This window comes from Podarcis erhardii, assembly GCF_964252035.2.
Source record: "Podarcis erhardii genome assembly, chromosome: 7".
In the NCBI taxonomy this organism is placed as follows: domain Eukaryota; kingdom Metazoa; phylum Chordata; class Lepidosauria; order Squamata; family Lacertidae; genus Podarcis; species Podarcis erhardii.
Genome location: NC_138511.1, coordinates 72,185,844 through 72,199,540, shown reverse-complemented (window position 1 = coordinate 72,199,540; position 13,697 = coordinate 72,185,844).

Below are 13,697 nucleotides of genomic sequence, written 5' to 3'. Positions count from 1 at the left end.
ACATGGGTGTGTGTGTGTGTGTCTCCTACCCCCAAAATACAGGGGGACCAAAAGGGTTTTGCCTCCCAAAGCTGGTGCCCCGACAGAGTTGCTTTGTATGTGTGTGAACAGATTGAAGGAACTGAAAACTGCAGCATCCAGGGCATGCAGCTTCTGTATAAAACTGTGTACAAAGTGTGCAGTGATGCGAACAAAATTTGGAAATACTAATAATAAATAAGCCTGAGCAATGAAGGATTTGTTGGAAAGGAAATGTTTAACCCCAAACATCCAGGGAGAAATTCAGGTGAGGAAAAATTATTCCTAACCAAGCAAGTGTCCCTAGAGTTTGGTTGTTGTTGTTCAGTGGTTTAGTCGTGTCCGACTCTTCATGACCCCATGGACCAGAGCACGCCAGGCACTCCTGTCTTCCACTGCCTCCCACAGTTTGGTCAAACTCATGCTGGTAGCTTCGAGAACACTGTCCAACCATCTCGTCCTTTGTCGTCCCCTTCTCCTTGTGCCCTCCATCTTTCCCAATATCAGGGTCTTTTCCAGGGAGTCTTCTCTTCTCACAAGGTGGCCAAAATATTGGAGCCTCAGCTTCACGATCTGTCCTTCCAGTGAGCACTCAGGGCTGATTTCCTTAAGAATGGAAAGGTTTGATCTTCTTGCAGTCCATGGGACTCTCAAGAGTCTCCTCCAGCACCGTAATTCAAAAGCATCAATTCTTTGGCGATCAGCCTTCTTTATGGTCCAGCTCTCACTTCCATACATCACTACTGGGAAAACCATAGCTTTAACTATAAGGACCTTTCTTGGCAAGGTGATGTCTCTGATTTTTAAGATGCTGTCTAGGTTTGTCATTGCTTTTCTCCCCAGAAGCAGGCATTTTTAATTTCGTGGCTGCTGTCACCATCTTCAGTGATGTTTGGAGGCTGCCCTAAACCCAGGAGAGATGCACTCTGACACTAAGCCACCTCTCTTCCCTTTTAATATGGCCTCTCTTCTTCTCCCCTCTGTTCCATGAGTGCTTGTTCTTCTAAGGCATAGTGAGCATGTAAGAGATGCCATGCAGAATCCTTTGCAAGGAAATGTGGTTCCCAGGACGTCTCCCATCTGAAAAATTGACCAGACCCAGATCTGCATGGCTTCAGCAGGGTGGTGGGCATGTTAGGGGATGCTAATATGGTGCCCTTCTAATGTTGTTGAAATCCAGCTCCCATCAGCCCTAGCCTGCATGCCCAATGGCCGGGAGTGAAAGGCATTGTGGTCCAACAATATCTGGAGGGCACCACACCAGCTACTCCTGCTTCAGGTCATACCTTAGTGATGCTGGCATTGACTAGAGGAACATCAGAATGAGCCATCACTGTACTTGATGCATAAGAGGCAACGGCAAATTGTAGGAGAGATTTCACAGAATCTTAGAGTTGGGAGGGACCCAATGGTCATCTAGCCCAATGCCCTGCAATGCGGAAATCTCAGCCAAAGTATCCATGACAGGAGTACATTGGCCAGCTTCTGTGTAAAACCCATCTCATATCAGCAACCCCCCAAACCCCTGGGGCAAAACCAGGGCTGTCTCTAAGATCTTCCCCCATTCAACAGCTAAAGAGGTGATCAGCTGATTCTTTGATCCTAAGATAAAGAAATAGCAATGTTGAACATGGAAAGTGGTGTAATGCAATCAGCCAGGAGAAGAGAAATCAAAGGCACAACTTGCACACACGCGCGCGCACACACACACACGCACACACAAATATAAACACACACATGCACGTGCGCACACAGAGTGCAAACACATTTTCAAGCCAATTAAATTCCCTCTGTAGAAAGCTCTTTCACCCACACTCCCCAGGATCCTAGGGTATCTGTTTCGTTGGCACTTGGTGTATGAATAATTAAAAACTCAACATATGTTAAAAATGCAAACAGTATATGATACTGGTGGGGGGGTTGCATGATTACAGAGTTTTCTTGCAAAAAAAGGAAGGAAGGAAAGGGAAACGGGGGGGGGGATAATAATTTTCCAAAAAAAACCCCACAAAAAGCTGTTCAGCTGAGAAATCAATGAGCCGATGCTAACCTCAAAAGGCTGGCGTTGTGCAGCAGCTTCCCAAACCGGCCACACAGGAGTTAAAGCCATTTGGCAGAGACTAACCCATTAGGCCTAATAATTATGAAATTATAGAGGTACTCAGGTGACTGTTAATTTCACACATACTGTTCGGCTCGGTGGCTAATGAGGGCCTGAAGAACTCAAGTGCCTCATCTTTCTTGTTGAATGGTGACCTGCAATTAATGAGCTTCTGCAAGAAAAGGCAGTATTTTGCACTTGGGGCTAATAAGATGGCTTTTGTGAGGCAGCATTGTGATACCGGGAGCTTTAGAATGAAGATTAAGAACTTTCTCCCCTTTATTTATTTATGAGCGGCACAGAGTCCCAGGGACCGCACATGGCGAGAAGCAGCCCCAGTGTGTGTGAGTCTTGGAGCAAACTTGAGAGCTCGCTTGCTCCAAGGCAGAGGCAAGAAAGAACCTCTGTCTCCGAGGGAGCCAGCAGGAAATCACAGGGAAACAATCTCTCTCTCTCTCTCTCTCTCTCTCTCTCTCTCTCTCTCTCTGGGATCTGGGGTGAGGTGGGGAGGGAAAGAGAGAAAAGGTTGAGGAGAAAAAGCAAGAGAATTGTTCATCTGTGACTAATCAGCTTCTCGTGCCCATAATGCCAGGTCTGTGCTGATGGCAATGGTGTGGATGTTGACATGTGGAGTGGGTGAGCAGGATCGTGCCCGCAGGATCCCTCAAACTTTCCTTTCCATGCTTTAGGCACAGTGTGCATGATCTATACCCTCAACATGCACTACAGCACCTCCATCTACTCCTTATAAATATTTGGGGGTATGGATCACACCAGCAGAGCCGTTGCGTGTCCAACTTGTGCCCACATTGGCTCTGCGCTGAGAAGTCAGTTGCCAAGGCCTAAGGCTCTTGCCAGGGATGCGGGTGGCGCTGTGGTCTAAACCACAGAGCCTAGGACTTGCTGATCAGATGGTCGGCGGTTCGAATCCCTGCGACGGGGTGAGCTCCTATTGCTTGGTCCCTGCTCCTGCCAACCTAGCAGTTCAAAAGCACAGTCAAAGTGCAAGTAGATAAATAGGTACCCCTCCGGTGGGAAGGTAAACTGCATTTCTGTGTGCTGCTCTGGTTCGCCAGAAGCGGCTTAGTCATGCTGGTCACATGACCTGGAAGCCGTACACTGGCTCCCTCGGCCAATAAAGTGAGATGAGCCCCACAACCCCAGAGTTGGCCATGACTGGACCTAATGGTCAAGGGTCCCTTTACCTTTTAAGGCTCTTGCCAGGCACCATAGGAAGATAGGGAGTTGCCTTACAATGAACCAAAACATCCCATCTTGTGGTCAGTGTTGCCTACCCTGGATGGCAGTGGCTCTCCAGGGTTTCAGGCGGGGAACATTCTGAAATCTACCAGGAGATGCCAGGGACTGAACCTGAGAATTATGGGAATTTGAATTTTCCACAACATCCCAGAGCATCGGCCTGAGAGAGCATCACTTGGGGTATGTGATGGGAAACCTAAAACAGCACCCACCTGATGCCGATTGGAGAAATGCTGCCACCACAAAATAGAAGGGGGCATGTGCACATGAGGATGGTCAAGACCAACAGAAGCCCTGAGAAGTGTTGAGATTTCCATTCCACCTTAAGGAGCAGACATGGAACTGTTGCGTGTCACATGTCTGTTTACATTCCAGCACAGTCTGCCGGTAGCTTCCATTGCGTGTATAGCTTTTGTTTTTCTCTGTCTCTCTGAGAAGACAGAGAGAGAGACGACATGTTTCTTTGTCCTGATATATGATTAATAAATCTGTAGTTGTAGGCATGCATATTTATGGTATGACAAAGTTAAGATCAATAAGGCCTTTAAGAACCATATTGTCAGGAAAGCAGTGTTTAATGTCTGGACAAAATATAAAGACTTATTGGAAAATAAAACTCCAAGGTGGCTTTCACCTCTGGAGGCTAAGGCCCGAAAAAGACCCAATATGGAGGCCAAATGGCCAAAATATTGGGAAATATTAGAAAAAGATGGAGACAATTGGAAATTGCAGAGTTTGGAGAAAATGAAGGATAAGGTGCGAGACTGGTTACATTATGCTCAGATTAAAGAAGTTTTTAAAAATGACAAAAAGTTAGGGTTCCAGGTGGAGAAATCAAAGTTAGAAACAGAATTGTTAGAACCAAAGACCAAGGTATTATCTAGAATGTATAACTTGCTGCTAAAGTGGAATACACAAGACGAAATGGTTAAATCGGCTATGATAAAATGGGCACAGGACATTGGGCATAACATTATGTTTGAGGACTGGGAAAGGTTGTGGACCACTGGGCTGAACTTCACCGCATGTAATGCTCTGAAGGAAAATGTTATGAAAATGATATATAGATGGTACATGACCCCAGTTAAACTTGCCAAAATATACCATTCGTCTGATAATAAATGTTGGAAATGTAAAGAAAATGAAGGAACATTCTTTCACCTCTGGTGGACATGCCCTAAGGTGAAGGTCTTCTGGGAAATGATATATAATGAGCTGAAAAAGGTATTTAAGTATACCTTCACAAAGAAACCAGAGGCCTTTCTTCTGGGCATTGTCGGCCAGAAGGTGTTAAAGAAGGATCGAACATTTTTCATGTATGCAACAACGGCAGCAAGGATTCTCATCGCAAAAAACTGGAAAACTCAAGATCTACCCACACTGGAAGAGTGGCAGATGCAGCTGATGGACTATATGCAACTGGCCGAGATGACCGGCAGAATCCGTGATCTGGGAGAAGAGAAGTTGGAGGAAGACTGGGAGAAATTCAAGACGTATCTACAAAAACATTGTAATTTGGTTGAATGTTAAGAAGGATGCTAGACTATAAAAAACTGGTCACCACTAAACTAGATTTAAATTTGATGATAAGTGAGACTAAAGAAAATATAAAAATTTTTGGAAGAAGCGCTAGATTATATGTGTGAGTGGACATGAGATTGTAAACAAGTTGATAATTTGTTTGGAAAATTTTTTTTTAACGATGTAAATGGGAGCGGGAGACGTGAGGGAGCCCAAAGAAGTGATGAAACTGTTGTGAAAGAAGTAAGATTGTTTATTGTGTGTGCATTTATATTTAAAAACCTTAATAAATATTTATAAAAAAAATAAATAAATCTATAGTTGTAGTATGCTTCCACAAGCCTCGCGCCTATTCAGTGTGCGCAGTTCGCTCTGCTGAAATAGTGTGCCTTGGCTTTGAGGCCCGGGTCGCTGATTTACATCAGACCAGAGGCCAGTGGGTCTTCGCAGTGGAGCGGCTGGCAGGAGACGGCCCAGCTGGAGGTCAGGCACCAGAGGCAATCTTCTTCCACCATCCATGGTTTTTGTTTTTGTTTTAAATCTCCCAACAATTCTTGTGTGCACACATAATCTGGGTTGATTTTAGCTCTTTGCATCCAGTGCGTAGGCGTAGGTTGACTATTCTAATCCAGAATTTCATAATTCTGTAGGACTTAATGTGTGTCTCTTGTTTGCACCTGTTAGTCAGGGGTGCTGATCTGCCTACCCACCACCCTGGGGCAGTGGTAGAGAGAGGGGTGGGGGTGGGCAGAGGAAGAGAAAAGGAGAGCTCTGTTTGCTAACAGAAAAGGAGAAGTGTCATATTAGAACGTCTCAGTGAGTTAATGTGCAGTGAGGGGCACTCTCAGCCTGTCACAAGCTGGCATGCAGCCTCCCATGCGCATCCTTCTGTTGCTCGGCCTTTTTATATTTAAAGTCAATCATGCGGCATTGCAGGAGGCTTCCTTCAGAAATGATGGGAAGGAGGAGAAGGCGGTGCAATATACCTGACAGAGCTGCTGAGGCTCTCTACACATTGCAAATTGGTGATGGCCTTGGACATCCAGGAGGCAGGGAACCACAGAAACGTAGATTTGGAAGGGATCCCAAGGGTCATCTGGTCCAACCCCCTGCAATGCAGGGATCTCAACTAAAGCAACCATGACAGATGGCCATCCAAAATCTGCTTAAAAAACCTCCAAGGAAGGAGAGTCTGCCGCTGCCTGAGGGAGATTGTTCCATTTGCCCTAATGGACCCCCTCTAGTGGGACGCCGGTGGCGCTGTGATCTAAACCACAGAGCCTAGGGCTTGCTGATCGGAAGGCTGGCGGTTTGAATCCCCACGATGGGTGAGCTCCCATTGTTCGGTCCCAGTTCCTGCCAACCTAGCAGTTTGAAAGCACGTCAAAGTGCAAGTAGATAAATAGGTACCACTCTGGCGGGAATGTAAACTGCATTTCTGTGCACTGCTCTGGTTCGCCAGAAGCAGCTTAGTCATGCTGGCCACATGTCCCAGAAGCTGTCTGCGGACAAATGCTGGCTCCCTTGGTCAGTAAATCAAGATGAGTGCCGCAACCCTAGAGTCGTCTGCGACTGGACTTAATGGTCAGGGGTCCCTTTACCTTTTATCACTGCCTCTGCCTTCTGGTTGTTTGCCCCAAGAGCATGCATTTCTTGAATTTGTCTTAAATTCCAGACACCAGTTACATCTGGGGACTCAGAGGTCTCCCACTTCTGCCTGTCCCAAAGGGAATATGCCTACCAAGATTTGGGCTGGGAGTTTAGAGAGGAAGACTGAGGGAGAAGCCTTGCTGCCCATCAAAGCCATGCTTGTGGAGCCTTCCTGGAAGTACCAAGAACCGATGTCCACCAAGGCTACTGGCTCCACTGTCCGGGACTGTTCATCACTTTTGCTGGGGGTCCCAAGAAAATCTGCCATAGCTGAAGAAACACACCAATTTCCCCATTATCACAGACATGTATAGAGATGCACAAGATTCCTTTGGAATTGCAGCGGAACTTTGCATACAAATATCTCAAGGCAGAAAGAGATGATTTAGCAGAGTCAGGAGACTCCAAGATGTTTTAACTTTTTTTCTTCTTCTAGAGAAGGAAAGATTGACTTGTCTGGCAGCCAGGAACGAGTGAAGGAAGCAGCAGGAACCAAACAAAAGGCTGAGCAGTGAAAAAGGCATGCTAGCAGCTACCAATTCACACCTGTTAACTGCTGAGTGCTACACCGGGAGTGCCATTTAAATGAACTTTCCCCCAAGCAGGTGTGCCGTTTATCCATTGTTTAGAGCCACTGAAATGCAGCCTTCACATCTCTCCTTGGCAACTTTCCCGAGGAAGTGGACGTGTCGAGTTTCAACAGGCATAGAACTGGGAAAAGGCTTTTTTCCTAGAAACATTTGCAGGCACAGATGTGTGAGACAGGTAAGCCACATAGCAGTCTTCTACAACCTTGGGTCCGCAGATGTTGTTGAACTACAACCACCATCATCCACAGCCAGCTCAGCCAAAGGTCAAGGATGATAGGAGTTGTAGTCCAACAACATCCTGGCATCCAGGTTTGATTAACGCTGCTCTATACCACAGCAAGAAAGCAGCCAAAGAAAAAACTAGGCAGGACCAGCCCATGTTTCAGAGGTCCCTGGCAAAGGGACCTCTTGTGGACTCACTTCCCCATCTGTGGGCTTCCTCTTTCCTTGGCTTCACCTGGTGGCAACTGCAGGGGTCAAAACTGCTTTGATCAGTGCAAGTGGCTTGATCTGGGAGCATGTGCTTTGCTCTGGCTGTACTTTAGGGCATTGTAGGAAATTCCAATAGTGGCTTCCTGGTCAGAGTCTGGTATTGGCCAGAGTCTAGGATTGGCATTAAGGCCAGGCCCTGCCAGAATTTCAGGACCCAGGCAGCTGTCCAAGCGTACCTTGTGCTAACTCCTGTTCTTTGTGGTTCCTCGCTGAAAGTGCCACTTTCAATGAGGGATCAGCGCTCAACATGACTTTAGAAATTACTTGAGATCATCACAGGTCAGGAATGTGACATGACAGCATTGAAAAATAGGGAAAGGTTAGAAGGAGGTATCATTCTGGAAAAGAACACACCAGAGAATACTGTTTTAGTGAGAGTGTTCTGAACATGTTAGTACCAAGCAAATGTGCTTATAAGTAAATAGCATGTGTTTTATGACTCTGGCTATAGAATACAATTTCTTAAGTTCCCACAGGGGTTTCCTGTCTACTCCAAGGTGCGGTATAAACTCCTTGTCCTTAGGGATGTGGGAAAAATTCAATCCACTTTGCATTTGAAAGTGAATTTACCAAATCTGTACTCTCCAAAAGAAGCATGCAAACTGAAAAACAGCCATCCTTTGAAAGCCCCACTTCTCTGAATTTTTCACTGCAGCTCTAAAGCCAAGTAAGGGTGTACCTCTGGTTTTGAACACTTCAGGTTAAGAGCTCCGCTCACCCGGAAGTAGCTGCTCCTGGTTGCGAACTTTGCCCCAGGATGCGAACGGAAACTGTGCGCCAGAGACACGCATGCAGCAGGAGGACGGAAACTGTGCGCCAGAGACACGCATGCAGCAGGAGGACGGAAACTGTGCGCCAGAGACACGCATGCAGCAGGAGGCCCCATTAGTGAAAGCGCGCCTCAGGGTAAGAACAGTTTCAGCATAAGAACGGACCTCTGGAATGAATTAAGTTCGTAACCAGAGGTACTACTGTACAAGAATGCATGTATTAGTGAAAATAGCTTTTAAAAAGTGATATTTATTTATTTAATACAACTGACACATGGCTTGATTGTAAAAAAAAACCTCAAAGCAGTTTGCAAGCTATATACAGGGGAAATTGTTTCGCAAAATTGTGTATCTTGCAGGGGGCAGGGATGTGTACCCGCCAGGAGAAATTTGCAATTAAATGCTGCTAAATGTTCACAAGGCTTTTTAAAAACAACAACAACACTAAAAAAGATTTTGGAAATTGGGAGAATGGAGCTTAAACCCGGAAAACTGAAACCGAAATTGACAGATCTTCCCATCCCTCCATTGTCTTGCCCACTCCGACCTATTTTTTAAAGAAAGTATTTTACGGTATTGGTTCTGTTTTGCAAAACACCTGGTTACTTCATGTAGGGAAGACAGTCTATCAGTGGTTTAGTAATAAGAGTAAATAAATATACAACGGTTTCATGTACAACTCTCTGCGCCGGGGTCTATTTTTCATTCAATAGTAACTGCCCCCCCCCCAGCTCTAGTGTTTCATTTTCATCAGGCAAACCCTAGACAATGGGTAGACTGGAGTTTGCCTCGATCCACATTCATCACTCTGGACAATCCCTTTGCCCTCCCACACTTATCCGCAGCCTTTAACATTTATAACCACTTCCCATTCATTTCCAAATTGCCACACACGTCGCAGGCTTCTGTTGTGAAGGGTGGCGGTGTTGTGGGGATCGCCTTGCCAACTATTCCCAGATATCCTAGGCCTAGGGAATGTGGGCAGCATGGGGGGAGGGGAGGGGAATGGCTGCTCTCGGATCGGGGCCCCTTTGCAGCTGGGAGGCACACGTGGGAAGGAATAGGGAATTGAAAAGAGCCAGGGGGCCTCTGCATGCCCCCCATGTCCTATAGCAGAACACATGGTGCCTATTAGGAAGCTTTCAGGAGAAGTTTGATCGATGGGGAAAGGCAGCCTAACTGACTATCAAAGCATGCATACTATGTGTGAACCAGACACCAATTAGTGATGCCTTTTTAAAGGCTGCCTTGTTAAGGGGGGGGGAGGGCGAGAGAAAGAATGAAATTGGCCAGGAAACATGGAGCTATTTAACCTTAATTAGAAGGAAGGTGTGGGTTTTGTGAAAAAGCCATATCTGAAAAGGATTTCTCTCTCTCTCTCTGCCTCCCCCTTTCCCCCCTTTCTTCCCTGGGTATAAAGAGATCCTGCCTGCTTGTTATAGACTTGTTATACTTTATAAGAATGGGCAGGAGGCTAACTCGTCGAAAATGCCTTTTATGCCCCTTGAATGTGTGGCTTCCTTATTACAGCCCGCCACTCTGCCAGGGATGGCGGCTGGAGAGGAGAGGAGCGAGTTGCGCTGCCAACTGGCTATAAATTTCATGAACATCATAAATGTAAGTGCTTTCTGGAGAGCTATACAGATTGCACATAAAAGTCCCCCTTCTGTCCCTGTAAAACGGAAAAGAGGGCTTTCTTGGCAAATTAAAAATTGTGGATGGTATTCAACGCCAGGCAAAGGGAAGTTGGGGCGGGGGGGAGCAGCGCCCCCTCCCAACAGATTTTGTGCCGCATGGGCTCCTGGTGGCCTTGCCATTCCCACATCATAGTCCCTGACGCAGGAAAATCCAACTGTGCCACATGCCAGGCTCCAGGATGGTGGCAAAGTGTCCAGATTACTGTGGCTGCTCCCACATTACCTCCCCAGAGAGATTAGATTGGATCCCTGTTTGTTATCCTTCCACTGGCAGGCAGTGGGTTCCTGTTCAGACAGGTCTTTGGAAACCAAGAAATAGATGATGCTGGTCACTGGGCTGCTGTCAGGGCAAAATTTATCTCAACTGTGGTTCTAAATGTGTTTTGATGTGCTTCCACTATACTTTTAACTAGTATATTTGTATTTTGGAAGGATGTTGCCTTCAATCCCAATTTGGGAGAAAGGCGGGATGTAGACACATTTGATGATGATCACGATGCTTTGCATGGAGAAGGTCCCTGGTTCATTCTCAGGCAACTTGCTAAGTTCTTCTTTAATGCAAGGGGCCATAGCTCTGTGGTACAGCACATGCCTTCCATGCACAAGATAGTCCTCAGCATCTCCAGTCAGGGTTAGGAAAAAAGATTCCTGTCTGAAACCTCAGAGAACCACCACCTACCAATGTAGACTGGAGGTATGGAACCAGGTATGGCCTTCTGGATGTCATTGAGACTCCAGCTTCCATCAGTCCCAGCCAACATGGCCAATGGTGGCTATTGTGGTTCAACAGTCTTAGAAGTTCCACTCAGCTAGATGGACAAGTGCTTTAACTTTGTATGAGCCAGTTTCATATATTCATGTTTGGGCATCTGATTCCACAAATGCTAAATGCCTTTACTCCTGCATATCAGTAATCCTAGATAGATAGATGATAGATAGATATAGATAGATAGATAGATAGATAGATAGATGATAGATAGATAGATAGATAGATAGATAGATAGATAGATAGATAGATATAGATAGATGATAGATAGATAGATGATAGATAGATAGATGATAGATAAATGATAGATCAATAGATGATAGATAAATAAATAAATGATAGATGATAGATAGATGATAGATAGATAGATGATTGATAGATAGATGATAGATAGATAGATAGATGATAGATAGATGATAGATAGATAGATAGATAGATAGATAGATAGATAGATAGATGATAGATAGATGATGGAAGGGGAAGCCATCCCATGGGTGACATGGTTGGAAATGTTAGGAATTTAGTGCTTTGGAAAAACTGGCCTTCAGTCTGACCTTTTGGAGAGCAGAGTTCTGAGGAATCCTGCAAAGGAAGGGATTTCAGGGTAGCAGAACATGCATGCTTCAGGAGCTGATTAGCCCTTCTCTGACTGCACACCATCAGGGCAGCCTCATGGGCTTCTTTTGGCCTTTAAGCCTTAAGAAAAGATTCCAAAAGAAACACACATGAGTCATCATTGTTATGACTACCTTTTTCTTCCATAATGGAGTTCAAGGCAGTGTACCTGGTGTCTGCAGAAAAGAGAGGAACCAATCAGCTCGTTTCCATTCTGCATCACTTTCACATTTTAATTCCGATTCTTTACTTGCATTTATATCTCGTCTTTCCTCCAAGAAGCTGAAGGCAGAGTACATAGCTCTCCTCCCACCCATTTTGTCACCAAAGGTACCTTAGGAGGAGAGTGTGTGACTGGACCGAGATCAGATGAACAGATACAGTGAAAGCGATGAAGGTCCTGTGTGAGTGCCTGGAGGTGGTTGGAGGATGGATGGTGGCTAATGGATTGAGGTTGAATCCTGACAAGACAGAAGTACTGTTTCTGGGGGACAGGGGGCGGGCAGGTGTGTGGGACTCCCTGGTCCTGAATGGGGTAACTGTGCCTCTGAAGGACCAGGTGCACAGCCTGGGAGTCATTTTGGACTCACAGTTGTCCATGGAGATGCAGGTTAATTCTGTGTCCAGGACAGCTGTCTACCAGCTCCATCTGGTACGCAGGCTGAGACCCTACCTGCCCGCAGACTGTCTCACCAGAGTAGTGGATGCTCTAGTTATCTCCCGCTTGGACTACTGCAATGCACTCTTTGTGGGGCTACCTTTGAAGGTGACTCGGAAACTCAATTAATCCAGAATGCGGCAGCTAGATTGGTGACTGTGAGTGGCCACTGAGACCACATAACACCAGTCTTGAAGGACCTACATTGGCTCCCAGTATGTTTCCAAGGACAATTCAAAGTGTTGGTGCTGACCTTTAAACCCCTAAATGACCTCGGCCCAGTATACCTGAAGGAGCGTCTTCACCCCCCATCATTCAGCCCAGACATTGAGATCCAGCACTGAGGGCCTTCTGGCAGTTCCCTTGCTGCGAGAAGCAAAGTTACAGGGAACCAGGCAGAGGGACTTCTTGGTAGTGGTGCCCATCCTGTGGAATGCCCTTCCATCAGATGTCAAAGAAATAAACAACTATTTGACGTTTAGAAGACATCTGAAGGCAGTCCTGTTTAGGGAAGTTTTTAATGTCTTTTTAATCTTTTGTTGGAAGCTGCCCAGAGTGGCTGGGGAAACCCAGCCAGATGGGCGGGGTATAAATAATAAATTATTATAATATTATTATGCAAGAATAAAGAACAACAACCTGGAACTTTCTCCATGCAAAAGATGTGATCTGCCGCCTGCCTAACCCCTTGGCTCGCCAATAAGGTTCACACCATAAAATAAGGCACACCATACATTTAAAGTGCATGGTTTGACCCAAAGAATCTGGGAGCTGTAGTTAACCCTCTCACAGAACTACAACCCCTAGAATCCTTAACAAACTATAGTTTGCCCTGTAATATCTTGTTGAAGTGAGTTACTTATTTATGTTGAAGATTGTGATAAATGGGTGGTTCAACATGCCGCCTCCCGCACCTTCCAGGCTCGGAATGCACACCACTGCTAGAAAGCACTCATAGAAACCACACAGGCCTCCCTAGCAGAATGTGACACATCAGCAGCAAAGCAGCATTAGCGAGAATGTCAGGGCACATCCATTGTAGGAGACTGAAACCGCCACGGTCCGCTCATGCCGGTAGCCCCTGGGCAGCTTGCTAAGAACAATTGATGCTGGATGCTGGAGACCCAATAGATCTGCGTCTCTGACAAGTGGCCTGACACGCTGACCCCTCTCTCACAAAGGCTGACAGCCCTGGGATCTCGCTCTCCATCTCCGCTCGCCTTGACAGCTCAGGATGGATGTAATTGCCCTTGCCATGCTTGTTAGGATCTCTGCCTCCACCTGTTAGTACTCATTCAAGCCCATTCACTCAAACCACTTGTGGCTGGGCTTTGTTGATACAAGCACATTTGGCTGCCGCGAGAGCTTGAAAGAGACAAGGCCTTGGGAAAGCCTCTCCGGGGACGGTGATGCAAACCAGGTTCCCCTGCCCAGCGCTGATTGACTGCAATAGAACAACAACGGTAGCAACAAAAGAACCGTTTTCCCGGAACTGGCTCCACATTCAGAAAGAAACCAGGTGGGTCAGGCCAAAGGTTTATGTTGTCTGGCTTCCTGCC